Genomic DNA, 16,989 nt, shown 5'->3' with positions numbered 1-16,989 from the left:
AGCAGAGAGAGAGGGAGGGAGAGAGAGAGAATCCCAAGCAAGCTCTGTGCTGTTAGAGCAGAGCCTGATGTGGGGCTTGATCTCACAAACTGTGAGATCATGACCTGAGCCAAAATCAAGAGTTGATCACCTGACTGAGCCACCCAGGTGCCCCCAAAAAACCAAGGTTAGGAAAAGAATGAACACGATTCAACTGGATTTTTATCTTTCAAAATTAAGAATTTCTTTCTCTTTTACCAATGGAAATGAAACCAGACAACTTGAGAATGAATAATTCAATTGATAGATTAAATAATACATGTGATAACATTTGTCAACCGTATGTTTAATAGGAACTATATATACAAAGATCAGAATTTTGTGGTAAACTCAGTCAATTCAAGTTCCTTCCTCAGCCAGCCAATTATGTGAAAGGATTTAAGTAAGTCTAGAGAAGAGCTTACTGACAGTTTGTCACTCAGAATTCTGTTTGCTTTTATTTTATTTTATTTTATTTTATTTTATTTTTACTCTTAAAAAATTTTTTTAGGGGTGCCTGGGTGGTTCCGTCAGTTTTGTTTGTGGGTTGTGGGTTTGTGGGTTTGAGCCCCGTGTTGGGCTCTGTGCTGACGGCTCAGAGCCTGGAGCCTGCTTCGGATTCTGTGTCTCCCAGTCTCTCGGCCCCTCCCCTGCTCATGCTCTGTCTCTCTCTGTCTCTCAATAATAAATAAATGTTAAAAAAAAATTTTTTTTAATAAAAAAATAAAATAAAATGTTAATGTTGTTTTTTTTTTTTTTTTGAGAGGGAGAGAGAAAGAGCAAGCAGGGGAGGGGCAGAGAGAGTGGGAGACAAAAATCTGAAGCAGGCTCCAGGCTCCAAGCTGTCAGCACAGAGCCTGATGCAGGGCTCAAACCCATGAACCATGAGATTGTGACCTGAGCTGAAGTCAAACACTTAACCGACTGAGCCACCCAGGCACCCCTTATTTTTAAATTTTGAGAGAGACAGTGCGGGACAGGGGCAGAGGGAAGACAGAATCTTAAGCAGGCTCCACGCCTAGTGTGGAGGGCTTGATCTCACAACCCTGAGAGATTATGACCTGAGCTGAAATTAAGAGTCGGATGCTTAACTGACTGAACCACACAGGTGGCCCCCCCTTTAACATTCTTAAATCCAAGTGTAACTTACATATGGAAAAACACATCATAATGATATTGCTCAATAAGTATTCACAAACTGAACATCAGGACTGGGATGAGGGTGAAGCAAGCATGGTGAGAGTAAGCACGTTCTTAAATTTTGCTCCTTAGGTAACCTGTTTGTCTCACCTTTGTCCCAGCCTACTGAATAAACGTGTGAAATCAAAACCCAGTGAAGAAACAAAATACTTTGAAGTCTTACTTTGTAGTCATTCAATAAGAATATCTCTATCCTGACTTCTATTAGCATAGATTAGTTTCTCTTGTTTTTAATTTTATAGATGTAGAATCAGAGTATGAGCCATTTGTTCTCTCAACATTATGTTGTGATATTTATCCATATTCTTGCATGTTCTCACTATTCATTCATCTAATGTTGATGGGCATTTAGATAATTTTCTGGTTTTGACTATTACGAATAGTACTGCTCTAAACATTCCGAACATGTTTCTCAATGAAATATGTACATATTTCCGGTGAGAATAGAACGGCTAGGAGCAGATTTGCTGCGTCAAGAATATGTGTGCATTTATTTTTATTTTATTTTATTTTTAAATGTTTATTTATTTTTAAGAGAGAGAGAGAAAGTGTGTGCACATGAGTGGGGGTGGGGCAGAGAGAGGGAGACAGAGGATCCAAATCAGGCTCTATGATGAGAGCAGAGCCCGATGCTGGGCTCAAACTCAACAAACGGTGAGATCATGACCTGAGCTGAAGTTGGACGCTTAACCAACTGAGCCACAGAGGTGCCCCTGCATTTAGTTTTAATAGATACTACAAAACAATTTCCAAGGTGATTGTGCTAATTTATATTCCCATCAGCAATGTATGAGAGTTGTGGTTGCTCCACATCCTCACCAACCCTTGGCATTTTCTGTCTTAATTTTAGCCGTTCTGATGGGTGTGTAGTGGGATGCCACTGTGGTTTTAGTTTATAGTTCCCTGATGACTAATGAAGGTGAGCATCTTTTCATATGTTTATTGACCACGTTGGATATCCTCTTTGGTGAAGTGTCTTTCCAAGTTGTCATTTTTATTTATTGGGCTCTATTGGATCGATCGTCTTTCATTTTTACTTATTTGTAGTTCTGCATATATATTCCATGTATAAGTCCTTTATCAGATACATATATTGTCAGTATCTTTGACTTTATGAGTTGCCTTTTTAGTCTCTTAAGAGTGTGCTGTGGCAAATAGTTTTTAAAAAAACTACTGTGTGCAGTTTTTTAAAAAAAATTTTTGTCTATTCGGAAGTTTAGAGATGTTCTCTATGTTCTTCTCTAAAAAGGGGACATAATTACAGAAACAGAAGAAATTTTTCAATTATAAAAGCCCCCCATGAATAACTTTATACCAAAAAATATAAATATAAAATATAATGTAAATATAAATACCCTTCTCTCTCCCACCTTCAAATATTTGTATATTTTGGTATGACGTTATTTGTTCTCTGTTTCATTCATGTTTTGTCTGGTTTGGTTTTGTCTCCCTAACTTCAAATTGATCTTTCCATCAATATATAGACATATATATCCTACAAGTGCCTCAAATTCAACATCTCCAAATAGAATTTCAACTTCTGATCAAATATGCTCTTTCTTTCCTCAGGTTCCTTATCTTGGTGTTGTAACCATCATTTTATCAAACAGCCTGACCAGGAATGTGTTCAACTTCTGTGTTCTCACTTCCCTTTGGTTACCATTTCCATCTATTTTGCCTTTGAAATATTTCTCAAGTTTGGCTCTATTGCCATTGTGCTGATTCAGGCTGTCATCCTTGCTTTCTTTGTGACTGACAGCTAACTCTCCTTACTGAGTCTCCCTGATGTCGGCATTGCCTCTCTAATCTGTCTTCTAGAGTACCAGAGAATGAGGGTAGTAAAACTATAATAATCATTTTCAAATATTTCAAGTTCATTTATTTTGTGTAACTTCAAAGGGCAGAAGGAGAGACAGGAAATGAAAATCACAGGGGTGAGAGGAGGTTGATTTTGAATCATTAGAAGGAAGAACTTTCTCTTTAAAATTTGAAGGCATTATTATAATGACATTAAGGTAATTTAAAAAGCAATGCAAATCTTCTAACTGCTACCATCTTATCAATAATGTTCATTTTTGTATGTTCCATCACCTCCAGTCTTTTTCCACAGATACCCATATTTGTATATGGTTTTAATCATGGTTTATATATACAATTTGTTTTACTTTTATACTTAACTTTATAAATATGTCCCACCTTAATCTTCATATTTCTAATTTTAATGAACTTTTGTTTTATATAGGTACTTACTCTACCATTTCCCTACTTTTTTTTTTTAAATTTTTTTTCATCGTTTTTTATTTATTTTTGGGACAGAGAGAGACAGAGCATGAATGGGGGAGGGGCAGAGAGAGAGGGAGATACAGAATCGGAAACAGGCTCCAGGCCCTGAGCCATCAGCCCAGAGCCTGATGCGGGGCTCGAACTCACAGACCGTGAGATCGTGACCTGGCTGAAGTCGGACGCTTAACCGACTGTGCCACCCAGGCGCCCCCCATTTCCCTACTTTTAAACATTTAGGTTAGTTCTTGATTTTGCTATTATAAATAGTGTTATAATAAATACTTTTGTATGTATGACAGAATTTTCCTTGTTTTTTAAGGATATGGTATCAGGAGTGAAATTTACAGAATCTGAAATTTCCACAGCTCTTTAATGAGTATTACCAAATCATTTTCTAGAAGCTTGCCAGCTTCTCTACCTCCTCAGGATAGATTTTCTAATAATGACAATTGTTTAATAAACCTGACCGTCTTGAGAAAGGTGAACTCTTGTCGCCAGCTGTGTTCATACACACACACACACACACACACACACACACACACACACACACACACTGTGTTCAAAATAGAGTATAGATGATGGTCTCCAGGGTGTTGCAAGAGAAAAATCATGATTTAGGGGAAAAGTTAAACTTATTTGACCTCTGAGATCCCTTTCATGCTAAGATTCTCTGGGATGTTTTTTGAATTCCTATCAAGAGCAATACCTTGCTGAGCATTGTAAAGAAGACAAAAGCGTACAAAATATATTTTCTACATTTGGTAACTCTGGCTGAAGAGACAACACCTACATAATATAATGGCAAATAATAATGGAGAGTATATGAATGATAGAAATAATATTAACTAACAACAGAGCATTGTTCTCAGGGCTTTACATGTATTGTCACTTTTAATCTTCCCAGTTATTTTATGAAGTAGAGTCTATTATTACCCTGCAATGAGGAAACAGACTTAGAGAAGTTAGCACAAGACTGCATACACAGTGAATAAGTAGCAGGGCCACAATTCAGATCAAGGCAATTTGACTCCAAAGCCTGTGCTGTTATGATACAGAAATAAAGATAAATTGGCACTGTGTGGGAAGGTTTCATTGAATTGGTGATTTTATGGATGAATTATATTTTAATTGGCAGATTTTAAGGCAGAGGATGTTCCAAACAAGTTGAAAAGTACAGTATAGTAGAGAACTTCTGTCTTTATGACTTGTAATTCCAATACTGAACTTTCCATACCTTTCCCTGTATTCTATGTCTTTGCTATAATCTCTACTTTTGGTAACCTCTAACTCAAAGATTTTTTTTTTTTTTTTTACGTTTCTTTATTTTTGAGAGGCAGAGAGAGACAGAGCATGAATGGGAGAGGGGCAGAGATAGAGGAAGATGCAGAATCTGAAGCAGGCTCCAGGCTCCGAGCTGTCAGCTCAGAGCCAGATGAGGGGCTCGAACCCACGAACTGTGAGATCATGACCTGAGCCAAAGTCAGATGCTCAACTAACTGACAGAGCCACCCAGGCACCCCTCTAACTCAAAGATTTTTAAGAACTTTCTTAAATCATAAAATTTTCTTTTAAAATAGAAAATCTACAAAATTTTGATCAAATAGCTTATACTGCTTTTTCACCAGTCATCTACAGTAAAGAAGCAATTTAACATATGATCTTGTTGTGAGACTACTATAAGATGGAAAAAAATTTCTTTCACACAATTTTCTTTTTCATCTTATTCCTTATCTCAGTCACAGAAAAAGAAATATGAAGAATTTTCATCAGTAGTTGAAATTATTCAATATTTGAATAGTACAAATATTCATTTTCTGGTATGATCGATCCTTAAGATCCAAGGAACAATGTAAAAATGAGATTGTAATTTGGCAGTAAATTCAGAAATGATAAAAGCACACAGGTTTGAAATTTAAAAAATTTTTAAGTTATAAGAACTCTTTTTTTTTTTTTAATTTTTAAATGTTTATTTTTGAGATAGCATGCACACACACAAGCAGGGAAAGGGCAGAGAGAGGAAGACAGGATCCAAAGTGGCCTCCATGCTGACAGCAGAGAGCCCAATGTGAGGCTCAAACCCACAGAGCCAGGAGATCATGACCTGAGCTGAAGTTGGACGCTTAACTGACCAAGCCACCCAGGTGCCTCAAGTTATAAGAATTCTTAAAACCTAACTCCATTTGGAAAATAGAACACAGAGCCCAGAAGGAATCCTAGAACAAAACAGGGTTACATAGAACTGTCTGGAAAACCCCATCCTAAATGTGTCCTTATCATTTTATCTACCTCTGCAACACCCTCAGGATAGGTCTTCTTTCCTAATAGCGATGGTTTGGGCTTAATATCTAGCTAGTAAGGGCACACAAACACAATGGCACCTCCTAGTATACTGGGAAGTTGGGCCTGTTTTCTCTGTTGTAGTTAATTGGACAGATAACAATAGATCTATATACTAGACAGAAAACCCTGGACAGGCTTCTTTAAAGAACTCGCTATCTTGTGACAACACATGTTCTGGAATTGGATATGGAATCTTATTTAAATTTTATGCTGTTTAAATGATGAGGGAAAAGTACTTCTTTCTAATAGAGTACTAAAATACTTTCTAATAATTAGGCTCCTTAAAGGATTCTAGTAATTACTGACATGTACAGACAGCTATAAAAAAAATGGAGGGCTGGGGCGCCTGGGTGGCTTAGTCTGTTAAGCCTCCAACTTTGGCTCAGGTCATGATCCCATGGTTTGTGAGTTCGAGCCCCACGTTGGGCTCTGTACTGACAGCTCGGAGCCTGGAAACTGCTTCATATTCTCTGTCTCCCTCTGCTCTCTCTGCCCCTCCCCTGCTTGTGCTCTCTCTCTCTCAAAAATAAATAAATGTTTTTAAAAATGGAGGGCTAATGTTGCCCACATCTACTTTAAAGACTGATGGTCCTAGTTTATTAAACCATTATAGCTGTTTTAGAATTCATATTTGTATCAATTTTTTAGATAGGGGCCCATATGCTATAATTTTCTAATTTTCCAAGCTCCTTATGAGTCTTTGTATCTCCATGTTAGAAAGAATTGTTAGATATTCTGTACACATCTTTCTCTAGGCCTTTCCTTTGTACCTAGTAATCTTGATCCAGCATGGTATATTTTTCTCATCTGTGACACATTAATTTAACTGATGGATAAATAATTCATACAAATGATGTTTTTTTAATTGGAGCTAAAGACAGAATTTTTAAGAATATAACAGCCACAAGTATTTCTTAAAAACCAATTCAATAGTTTATCATTTTATTTAGTTACAATGAACATTTTTGGATGCATTTTATTCCTTCATGAAGCCCATTTTTTACCCTTTTATACTAACACATTTGATTAGTGAAAATGATTTGTTTTTGAGAAATTAGAATGTAAATTACATTAGCATCAAAGTAAATGGTACCATTTAAGTGTGGACTAGAAAGATATTTTCTGAATTCCTTAGAATTTCTTTGTATTCCAGCTAGTGAATTGAAATGAGAGCCTTTTCATTCAGAATATATTTTTTCCTACTAAACTCTAAACTGAAGTTTTGCATTTTTGAGGTATAGTCTGGTGGTTTTCATAGCATCACATCTCATGAACATATATGCTTTATTTGATACAATGTAGTGTTGGCAAGGATATCTTAGATTCTTGGAAATGGAGTTGATTATTGAAAACGGTGGAGGAGGCACATTATCTACAGAAAATATTCAGACTTAAAAACCACACATCATTCTCTATCATGGAGCTATAGTCCTTTCCACAAAGTTTCTTTTTGTCAAACAGGAACATTTTTTCAATTAATTTTTGTTTTACGTTATAGAATGTAAATGTTATCCTCTATTAACCATGCAAGGAGGAATGAAAGTTGGTTGAATTTCCCACAGCCCTATGAGTCATTTCTTTTTTTTATATGAATCATTCTATAACCTATCAGAGAATTATTTCTAATGGGAAGAGCCACACTAATTATCTGTTATGTTTCACTTATATAAAGAAATAAGTATATTGATATTTATTATAGCAGAAGAAAAGTTGAGTATAGTGAGTTACCTTAGGTAGGAGCAATTTGAATGTACTATTATTAAATCCTAGTAGTAAAATAAATAAGTTTTGTTTAAAAAAAAAAGGCAGTGGTGGGGGAGTGGGGCTCCTGGATGGCTCTGTCAGTTAAGAGTCCAATTCTTGGGGCGCCTGGGTGGCGCAGTCGGTTAAGCGTCCGACTTCAGCCAGGTCACGATCTCGCGGTCCGTGAGTTCGAGCCCCGTGTCGGGCTCTGGGCTGATGGCTCAGAGCCTAGAGCCTGTTTCCGATTCTGTGTCTCCCTCTCTCTCTGCCCCTCCCCCGTTCATGCTCTGTCTCTCTCTGTCCCAAAAATAAAATAAAAATAAATAAACATTAAAAAAAAAAAAGAGTCCAATTCTTGATTTTGGCTCAAGTCATGATCTCACCATTTGTGGCATCAAGTCCCATGTTGGGCTCCATGCTGGAGCCTGCTTGGGATTCTCTCTCTCTCTCTCTCTCTCTCTCTCTCTCTCTGTCTGCCCCTCTCCCCTCAAAGTAAATAAGTAAACTTTATTTTAAGAAAGGGAGTAAGACTTAGAAATGTTCTGTTTAAAAAAAGATACTTGTGAGGGCACCTGGGTGGCTCAATTTGTTGAGCATCCAACTTCGGCTCAGCTCATGATCTCATAGTTCATGAGTTCAAGCCCTGCATTGGGCTTGCTGCTGTTAGTGCCGAGCTTGCTTTGGATCCTGTGTCCCCCTCTCTGCCCCTCCCCCGCTCATATTTTCTCTGTCTCAAAAATAAATAAACACTAAAAAAAAGATTCTTGCAGGGCGCCTGGGTGGCTCAGTTGGTTAAGCATCCAACTCTTGATTTCGGCTTAGATCATGATCTTGGCAGTTCATGAGTTCTAGCCCAGTGTCAGGCTCTGTGCTGACAGTGCGGAGCCTGCCTGGGATTCTCTCTCTCCTCTGCCCCTTTCCTGCTTTCTCTCTCTCAAAATACATAAATAAACCTAAAAAAAAAGATACTTCTAATAGCCTGAAATAATACATATTATCATACTAAAATCATTAAACTAAAACGAATATTAGGTTCTATTTAAATTACGATTTTTTTTCTCTTCTTGTAAGTGGCCTGAGGTGATCTGTGAAAATGGTTTGCTATTCACCTGACCCAGAAAACTCTTAAAATCATGCAAATCAGGAGGCTCAAATCTTCATGTTCACTTTAAGAACACATGTGAAACTGCCCAGGCCATCAAGGATATGCATATCTGAAAATCACCAAGTAGCTGAAAGATATCACTTTGCAGAAGCAATGTGTGCCATTCAGTCACTATAATGGTGGAGTTGGTAGGTGTACCCAGGCCAAACAGTGGGATTGGACACAGAGTCAGTGGCCCAAAAAGAGTGGTGAATTTTTACTGTAGACAGTAATGCTGAACTTAAAGGTTTAGATGTAGATTCTCTGGTCATTGAGTATATCCAGGTGAACAAAGCCCCCAAGATATGGCATAGAACTTACAGGGCTCATAGTCAAGTTAACCCATACATGAGCTTTCCCTGCCACACTGAGATGATCCTTACTGAAAAAGAGCAGATTTTTCCTAAACCTGAAGAAGAGGTTGCATAGAAGAAAAAGATATCCCAGAAGAAACTCAAGAAACAAAAATTTATGGTCCAAGAGTCAACTGCATAACATAAATGCAAATAAAAGTAAAAAAAAAAATTAGGGTTTTTTTCAAAGTGAAGACTTTGTTGAGATTAGTTAATTGTACATTGGAAAAAAATAATGTTACTTAATTATCTAGAACTATATTCAGTTGGCCAATTTTTCTAATACTTTTTATATGTGCTTCTAGTTTTCCATTTGAAGCCAAATTGTCTATTGGTAAACAGAAAAGATTATGGTTTATAACAAATCCAGGCATCATAGGGAGAATAATTCTTTTAGCATTTACATTAGGATCTCAAAACTGAGATCGAAGACTTCAGAAGACTGGTGCTTCAGATAGTGGTAAAGAAGAACTAGAAACAGAAGTTATATGTATATACTTTATGGAGCCACGACCTCAAATTAGCTTCTTCCTGCATGATGGAGGGATCCTCCCTTGATAACCAAAGTTAGAACAAGAAGAAACTTTATACCTAATGACACATTTTTGATATTTAAACAAGTCTACATGAAGCTCACTGTGAAGAAAGTTGAAAGTAATATTCTAAAGTATTCTAGTTGTAAGCTATCAACATTTATTCAGTCAGCAGATTTATATGAAGCCTATCATGTGTGAATCATCATACAAAGGTAGTGTGCACAAAGATAAACCAAATTCCTGATTCAAAACTGTTTAGGAAAATAAAACAAAAAAATAGCTATGTTTTTTAAAATACATTTTTAGAGAGAGAGCAAGCAAGGGAGAGGAGCAGAGGGAGAGAGAGAATCTTTTTTAAAAAAATATTTATTTTTAAGGGAGAGGCAGAGAGAGACAGAGAATCTGAAGCAGGCTCAGAGCTGTCAGCCCAGAGCCCAACTTGGGCCCCAAACCCACAAACTGTGAGCTCATGACCTGAGCTGAAGTCGGACACTTAACTGACTGAGCCACCTAGGCACCCTGAGAGAGAGGCAGAGAGAGTGAGAAAAGAAATCTTAAGCAGGCTTCATGCTCAGTGTGGAGCCTAACTTGGGGCTCAATCCCATGCCCCTAGGATCATGACCTGAGCCAAAATTGAGAGTCAGATGCTCAACCACTGAGCAACCCAGGTGCTCCCAAATAGCTATTATATAAATAGTATCACCATTCAGTAAGTGCCCACAAAGAGCTATATATACATGGTTTCAATTAATTCCAACAACAACTTTGCATAACATTTTACGGCTGAAGAAATGAAAGTTCATAGACATTAAGTAGCATGTCTAAGTTTGCCAGATTACAAACCATCAGAACCAGTATTTGAATCTAGGTGTCTCTGGCTTCAAAGCTCATACTCAATCCATTAAATCTTATATTCATTCATATGGGAGAGAATGTGAAAAATCCCACAGGACAACAAAAATCCAATAGAATGATCAAATTCCACTTTTAGTCATGAAGAAATGTTAACAGACTTGCTGTCTTGCTGTGAACAGCTAGGGAACTAGGAAAAATACGTGAAGCAACTATTTTCAGATTTTAAACAACAGAAAATACAGAACTGTGATCCCTGAGAGAAGAAAAGCAGGATGAGCCTTAAAATTGGCCTGTCAGGAGGTACTCTGGGGACCACCACCACAGAGAGGGGGAAAACAAGCATAACATGACCATCTTGCTGAGTTGAAGAAACAGAGATTAGAGTTTGAGAAAGCTGAAGTAGTTGGGGACAGAATATCCGAAGGAAGGGACCTATACAGAGAAAGAGCTCCAGAAGTTGGCATAGGGATCCCCTGAGTCTTTGGTTGAATATTCAGCATCTCAAGTGTGGTTAGAAATTCTATAAGTTTGGACAAAGAAATCTGTTGGGGAGTTTTCTCCCCATTCGTAAGCTAGACAATTCCTAGAGTTGTCACCGCGCTGGGAAATATTCACAAAATTACCGGTTACATGGACAGACCTTGTTGAAAACCCAGAATATTCAGTAGGGACTCCAGATAGGTTACACCTTAGCAGTAGAACTAAACCAACCCTTTAGTGAAGTCCTCCAAATTCAATCTTATTAACAGCTTAAAAACAAGCCTTGAAAGGATCTGGCTTATTTGCCTGCCAAAATAAAATTCAACACTTTTTAGGGGAAAACAACCAAGTCCAAACACTCAACTATGTACAATTCTTATTGTCCAGAATCCAGTAAAACTTTATTGACATATAAAGCAGAATGAAATTTTTTTAAGTAGTATCTATGCCCAACGTGGGGCTCGAACTCACAATGCCAAGATCAGGAGTCACATGCTCTACTGACTGAGTCAGCCAGGTGCCCCCGGCAAATGGACCCATAACCAGTGAATATCAATCAGTAGATGGGGCACCTTGGTGGCTCAGTTGGTTAAGCGTCCGACTCTTGATTTCGGCTCAGGTCATGATCTCACAAATCGTGAGATTGAGCCCCACATTGGGCTTTGCGGTGACAGCATGAAGCCTGCTTGGGATTCTCCCTCACTCTCTGTCGCTGCCAGTCCCCCATGCACCCTTTCTCTCTCTCCAACCCACCCCCACTTGTCATGCACTCTCTCTCTCTCTCTCTCAAAATAAATAAACATTTAAAAAAATCAGTCAGTAGAAGCAGACCCAGAAATGTCAGCAATGATAAATTTAGTAGATAAAGACTTTAAAACAGCTATTATACCAAGTGCAGTGGTAACCTATGTTTGCACAAAAACATGTATACAGATGTTTACAGTGGCTTTATTTGTAATCTTCGAAAACTGGACAGTTCAAATGTTTCTTAATGGGGTAATGGATAAACTTAAAAGGAAACAAGCTGCGAATACATGCACCAACGTGGATCAATTGCAAATGCATTATGCTGAGTGGAAGAAGCCAGAATCAAGACTGCATATTGTATGATTCTGTTTACACATTTTTCTCTTTTTAAAAAATATTTATTTATTTTAAGAGAGAGAGAGAGAGAATGCTTATAAGTGGGGAAGGGGCAAAGAAAGAGGGAGAGAGAGAATCCCAAGCAGTCTTTGCACTGACAGAGTGCATGCAACTCAGGACTCAATCTCACAACCATGAGATTATGACCTGAGCCAAAATCAGAAGTCAGATGCTTAACTGACTGAGACAACCAGGGACCCCTACAACATTTTTCTTTCTTTAACAACTTTATTGACATATAATTCATATACTATGCCATTTGCCCATTTAAAGTGTATGATTGAATGGTCTTTAGTATTTACACAAAATTGTGCAACCATTGCCACAATCTTAGAACATTTTCATCACCTTAAAAAGAAACCCCAAACCCTTTAGTTATCACCTCCATATTTCCCCATTTCTCCTTTCCCTCAAGTCTTGAGCAACCAGTAATATAGTTTCTGACTTTATAGATTTGCCTATTCTGGATATTTCATATAAATGGAGTTGTACAATGTGTAGTATTTTGTGACTGGCTTCTTTCACTTAGCATTATGTCTTCCAGTTTCATCTATGTTGTAGCATGTATAAGTACAATAAAACCTTGGTTTGTGAGCATAATTTGTTCCAGAAACATGCTTAGAATCCAAAGCAGTTGTATATCAAAGCAAATTTACCCATAAGAAATAATGGAAACTCAGATGATTCATTTCACAACCCAAAAATATTCATGTAAAAATGATTACAATACTATACTATAATACAAAATAATAAATAAAATACAAAATATAAATAAAAACAAATTAACCTGCACTTACCTTTGAAAACCTTTGTGGTTAGTGTGAGGGAGACAAGAAGAGAGGAGAGTTATTGTGTAAGGCGACTTTTACTATCACTAATGGAATCACTGCTGTCTATTGGCTCAATGGAATCTTTTTCTTTTAGTTCAACTTTATTAAGGAACCTATCCAATGATATTTACTTTTGCCTCCTTTTGAAGATTTTGTGGAAATGTGACACTGCATTGATGATCATCCACAATCCCGTAGCAAGAGAGAGAAGGACCGTTGATTCAATTGTGATCATATGATGTCGGCATCATGTACTGCTCATATTGCAAGACATCACTCATTTTTCAAGTTAAAATGTATCATTAATGTTTGCTTGTCTTGCGGAACACTCACAGAACAAGTTACTTGCAACCCAAGGTTTTACTGTACTTCATTCCTTTTTTGTGGCTGAATACTATTCCATTGTAGGGATATACCACATATTGTTTATCCATTCATTATTGATGGACATTGGGTTGTTTATACCTTTTGACTGTTATGAATTATGCCACTATAGACATTAATGTACAAGTTCTTTTTGAACACCTATTTTCAATTCTCTTGGGTATGTACCTAAGAGTGCCACTCCTGGGTCATATGGTAACTCTGTGTTTAATTATTTGAACTCCAAAACTGCCTCGTAAAGTGTCTGCATCATTTTACAATCCCACCAGCAGTGTATAAGAGTTCCAGTTTTCCCTTTTTTCACCAACCCTTATCATCTTACTTTTTGATTCTAGCCATTCTAACGGGTGTGAAGTAAGTGGTATATTATTGTGGTTTTGATTTGCATTTTTTAAAGTTTATTTGTTTATTTTGAGAGAGAGAAAAAGCCAGTGAGGGAGGCACAGAGAGAGAGGGAGCCAGTGTAGAACCTGATGTGGGGCTCGAACTCATGAACTGTGAGATCATGACCTGAACCAAAATCAAGAGTCAGATGCTCAACCAGCTGAACCAGCCAGGTGCCCTTGATTTGCAGTTTTTAGTGACAGATGTCAAGCATATTTTCATGTGCTTATTGCTCATTTATATATCTTCCATGGAGAAATGTTTATTCAGATTTTTGCTCACTTTAAAGTTAGATTGCTTGTCTTTTTATTGTTGAGGTGTAAGAATTATTTATTTTTTTCTGGGTCTAATTTCTTATCAGATATGTGACCTGCAAATATTTTCTCCCATTCTATGGGTTGTCTTTTCATTTTCTTGATGATGTCCTTTGAAACACAAATAGGTTTTAATTTTGATCTAGTCCAAATTATCCATTTTTATTTTGTTGCTTATGCTCATGCTTCGTGTGTGTGTGTGTGTGTGTGTGTGAGAGAGAGAGAGAGAGAGAGAGAGACAGAGAGAGACAGAGACAGAGACAGACAGAGAGAGAGAGAGAGAGAGACAGAGAGATCTAAGAATTCTTTAACAAATCCTAAGTCATGACGATTTACATCTGTATATTTACTTCTTAGAGTTTATGGTTTTAGTTTTTACATTTAGATCTTTGATTCATTTCAACTTAATTTTTTATATATGGTATGAAGTAAGGATCTAACCTTCTTTTGTATGTGGATATCTGGTTGTCCCAACACCATTATTCAAAAAGACTACTCTTTCCTTCTGAAATGGCCCTAATTGCTCTTGTCAAAAATCAGTTTGACCATAGATACATGGCTTTATTTTTGGATTCTCAACTATATTCCATTAGTCTGTACAGCTGTCTTTGTGCCATTACCACACTGTCTTAATAACCATTATTTTGTAGTAAGTTTTCAATCAGGTATTAGTTCTCCTAATTCATTCTTTTTTCAAGATTGTTTTGGCTAATCTGAGTCCTTTGCAATTTCATATGAATTTTAGAATCATTTAAATTTTCAAATCAGAAATTTGTCAATTTCCACAAAGAAGTCAGTTGGGATTCACATAGAGAATTCATTGATCTCTAGATCAATTTGGGGATTATTGACAACAATACTAACTAAACCTTTTGCTCCATGAACATGGAATATTTTCCATTTATTTAGATTTTCTTTAATTTCTTTCAGGAATGTTTGTAGTTTTCAGAGGATAAGTTTTATATTTGTTTTGTTAAATTTATTCCTAAGTATTTTATTCTTTTTATGCTATTGTGTGTATAATTGGTTTTTCTTCATTTTTTGTATTGTTCATTGCAAGTATATAGAAATGCAGTTGAATTTTGTATTTGTATCCTGCAACATTGCTATGATGGTTAATTTTATGTGTCAAGGGTATTTGGAGGGTGTTTTATGACGAAATTAGCATTTAAATCAGGGAACTTTGAGTAAGCAGACTGACCTTCATAATGTGAGTTGGCCTCATCCAATCAGTTGAAGGCCTGAATAGAACAAAAATATCCTCCCCAAGCAAGAGAGAATTCTCCGACAGACTGCCTTCAGACTTCATTTGTACTATAGGCTCTCCTGGGTCTGCAAGTTGCTGGCCTTTTGACTAAAATTGCTTCATTGGCTTTGCTGGGTCTCAAGACTGCCAGCCCATAGGGCAGATTTTAGACTTGCCAGACAGACTCCATAGTCGTATGAGCCAACTTCTTATAATAAATCTCTCTATATATGTATACACATCCTATTCTACATTTTTCTGGAGAAGTCCTAATATAGTTGCTGAACTTGTTAGATTTAATAGTAGTGGATTCCTTAAGAGTTTCTCTGTATAAGATCAAGTCATACAAATAGATAACACTTTACTTCATTCTTTCTAACTTGGATGCCTTTTCTATCTTTTCGTTATCTAATTGCTCTGGCTAGAATTTCCATTACAGTGTTGAATACAAGTGGTGAGTGTGGACATCTTTGGTTTGTTCCTGATCTTAAGGGTAAAGCATCCAATCTTTCACCATTAGGTATGTTATGGACTATGATTTTTTTTGTAGATGGCTCTATATTGAATGAGTTCCCTTCTATTCCTAATTTCTTGAGTGTTGTTGTTGTTGTTTTTAAAGTTTTATTTATTTAAGTAATCTCTACACCCAAAGTGGGGCTTAAACTCAACAACCCCAAGATCAAGAGTCACATGCTCTTCCCACTGAGCCAGCCAGGTGCCCCATAGGGTTTTTTTGTTTGTTTGTTTTAATCATGAAAAGGTGTTAGATTTTGTTAAATGCTTTTTCTGCATCTATTGAGATGATCGTGTGATTTTTGTTTTTTATTCTTTTGATATGATGTATTACATTAGTTGATTTTCAGACATTAAACTAAGCTTGCATTTCTGAGATAAATTCCACTTGATCATGGGTAAATATATATTTTATGTTCTTAGGTTTGGTTTGCTAATATTTTGTTGATGATTTTTATGTTCATATGTATAAGAGATATTAATCTGTAGTTTTCTTCTTTTTAAAAATATTTTTTTAATGTTTATTTATTTTTGAGACAGATAGAGACAGAGCATGAGCAGAGGAGGGGTAGAGAGAGAGGGAGACACAGAATCCAAAGCAGGTTCTAGGCTCTGAGCTGTCAGCACAGATCCCAATGCAGGGCTCGAACTCACAAACTGTGAGATCATGACCTGAGCATAAGTCAGATGCTTAACCGACTGAGCCACCCAGGTGCCCCTAGTTTTCTTCTTTTTTAGAAAAAAATTAATGTTTATTTATTTTTAAGAGAGAGACAGAGACAGAGTGTGAGTGGGGGAGGGGCAGAGAGAGAGGGTGACACAGAATCTGAAGCAGGCTCCAGGCTCTGAGCTGTCAGCACAGAGCCCACTGTGGGGGCTTAAATTCGTGAACCATGAGATCATGACTGGAGCCGAAGTCGGACGCTCAACTGACTGAGCCATCAGTCGCCCCTGTAATTTTCTTTTCTCATGATGTCTTTCTCTGTTTTGGTATCAGGGTAACACTGGCCTCATAAAATGAGTTGGGAAGTGTTCACTCCTGCTTTTTAAAGTTTGTGAAGAGCTGGTATTCTTTAAATGTTTGGTAGAATTATGTGGTGAGACTATCTGGGGCTGAGCTTTCCTTTGTAGGTTCCTTCCTTCCTTCCTTCCTTCTTTCCTTCCTTCTTTCTTTCCTCCTTTCCTTTCCTTTCCTTTCCTTTCCTTTCCTTTCCTTTCCTTTC

At 37.1% G+C, this 16,989-nt stretch overlaps 1 protein-coding gene and 1 pseudogene across 6 annotated transcripts in view; both read left to right on the top strand.

Moving 5' to 3' along the window:
• HORMAD2 (HORMA domain containing 2) overlaps positions 1 to 16,989 on the top strand; it is a 90,725-nt gene that overhangs the window by 35,157 nt on the left and 38,579 nt on the right. The window lies entirely within an intron of this gene.
• On the top strand, positions 8,518 to 9,290 carry LOC121022646 (60S ribosomal protein L17-like; annotated as a pseudogene).

This window comes from Herpailurus yagouaroundi, unplaced genomic scaffold, assembly GCF_014898765.1.
Source record: "Herpailurus yagouaroundi ecotype Mexico unplaced genomic scaffold, PumYag 428, whole genome shotgun sequence".
In the NCBI taxonomy this organism is placed as follows: Eukaryota; Metazoa; Chordata; class Mammalia; order Carnivora; family Felidae; genus Herpailurus; species Herpailurus yagouaroundi.
The sequence above is the reverse complement of the archived record's forward strand: the minus strand, read 5'-3'. Positions and strand labels throughout refer to the sequence as shown.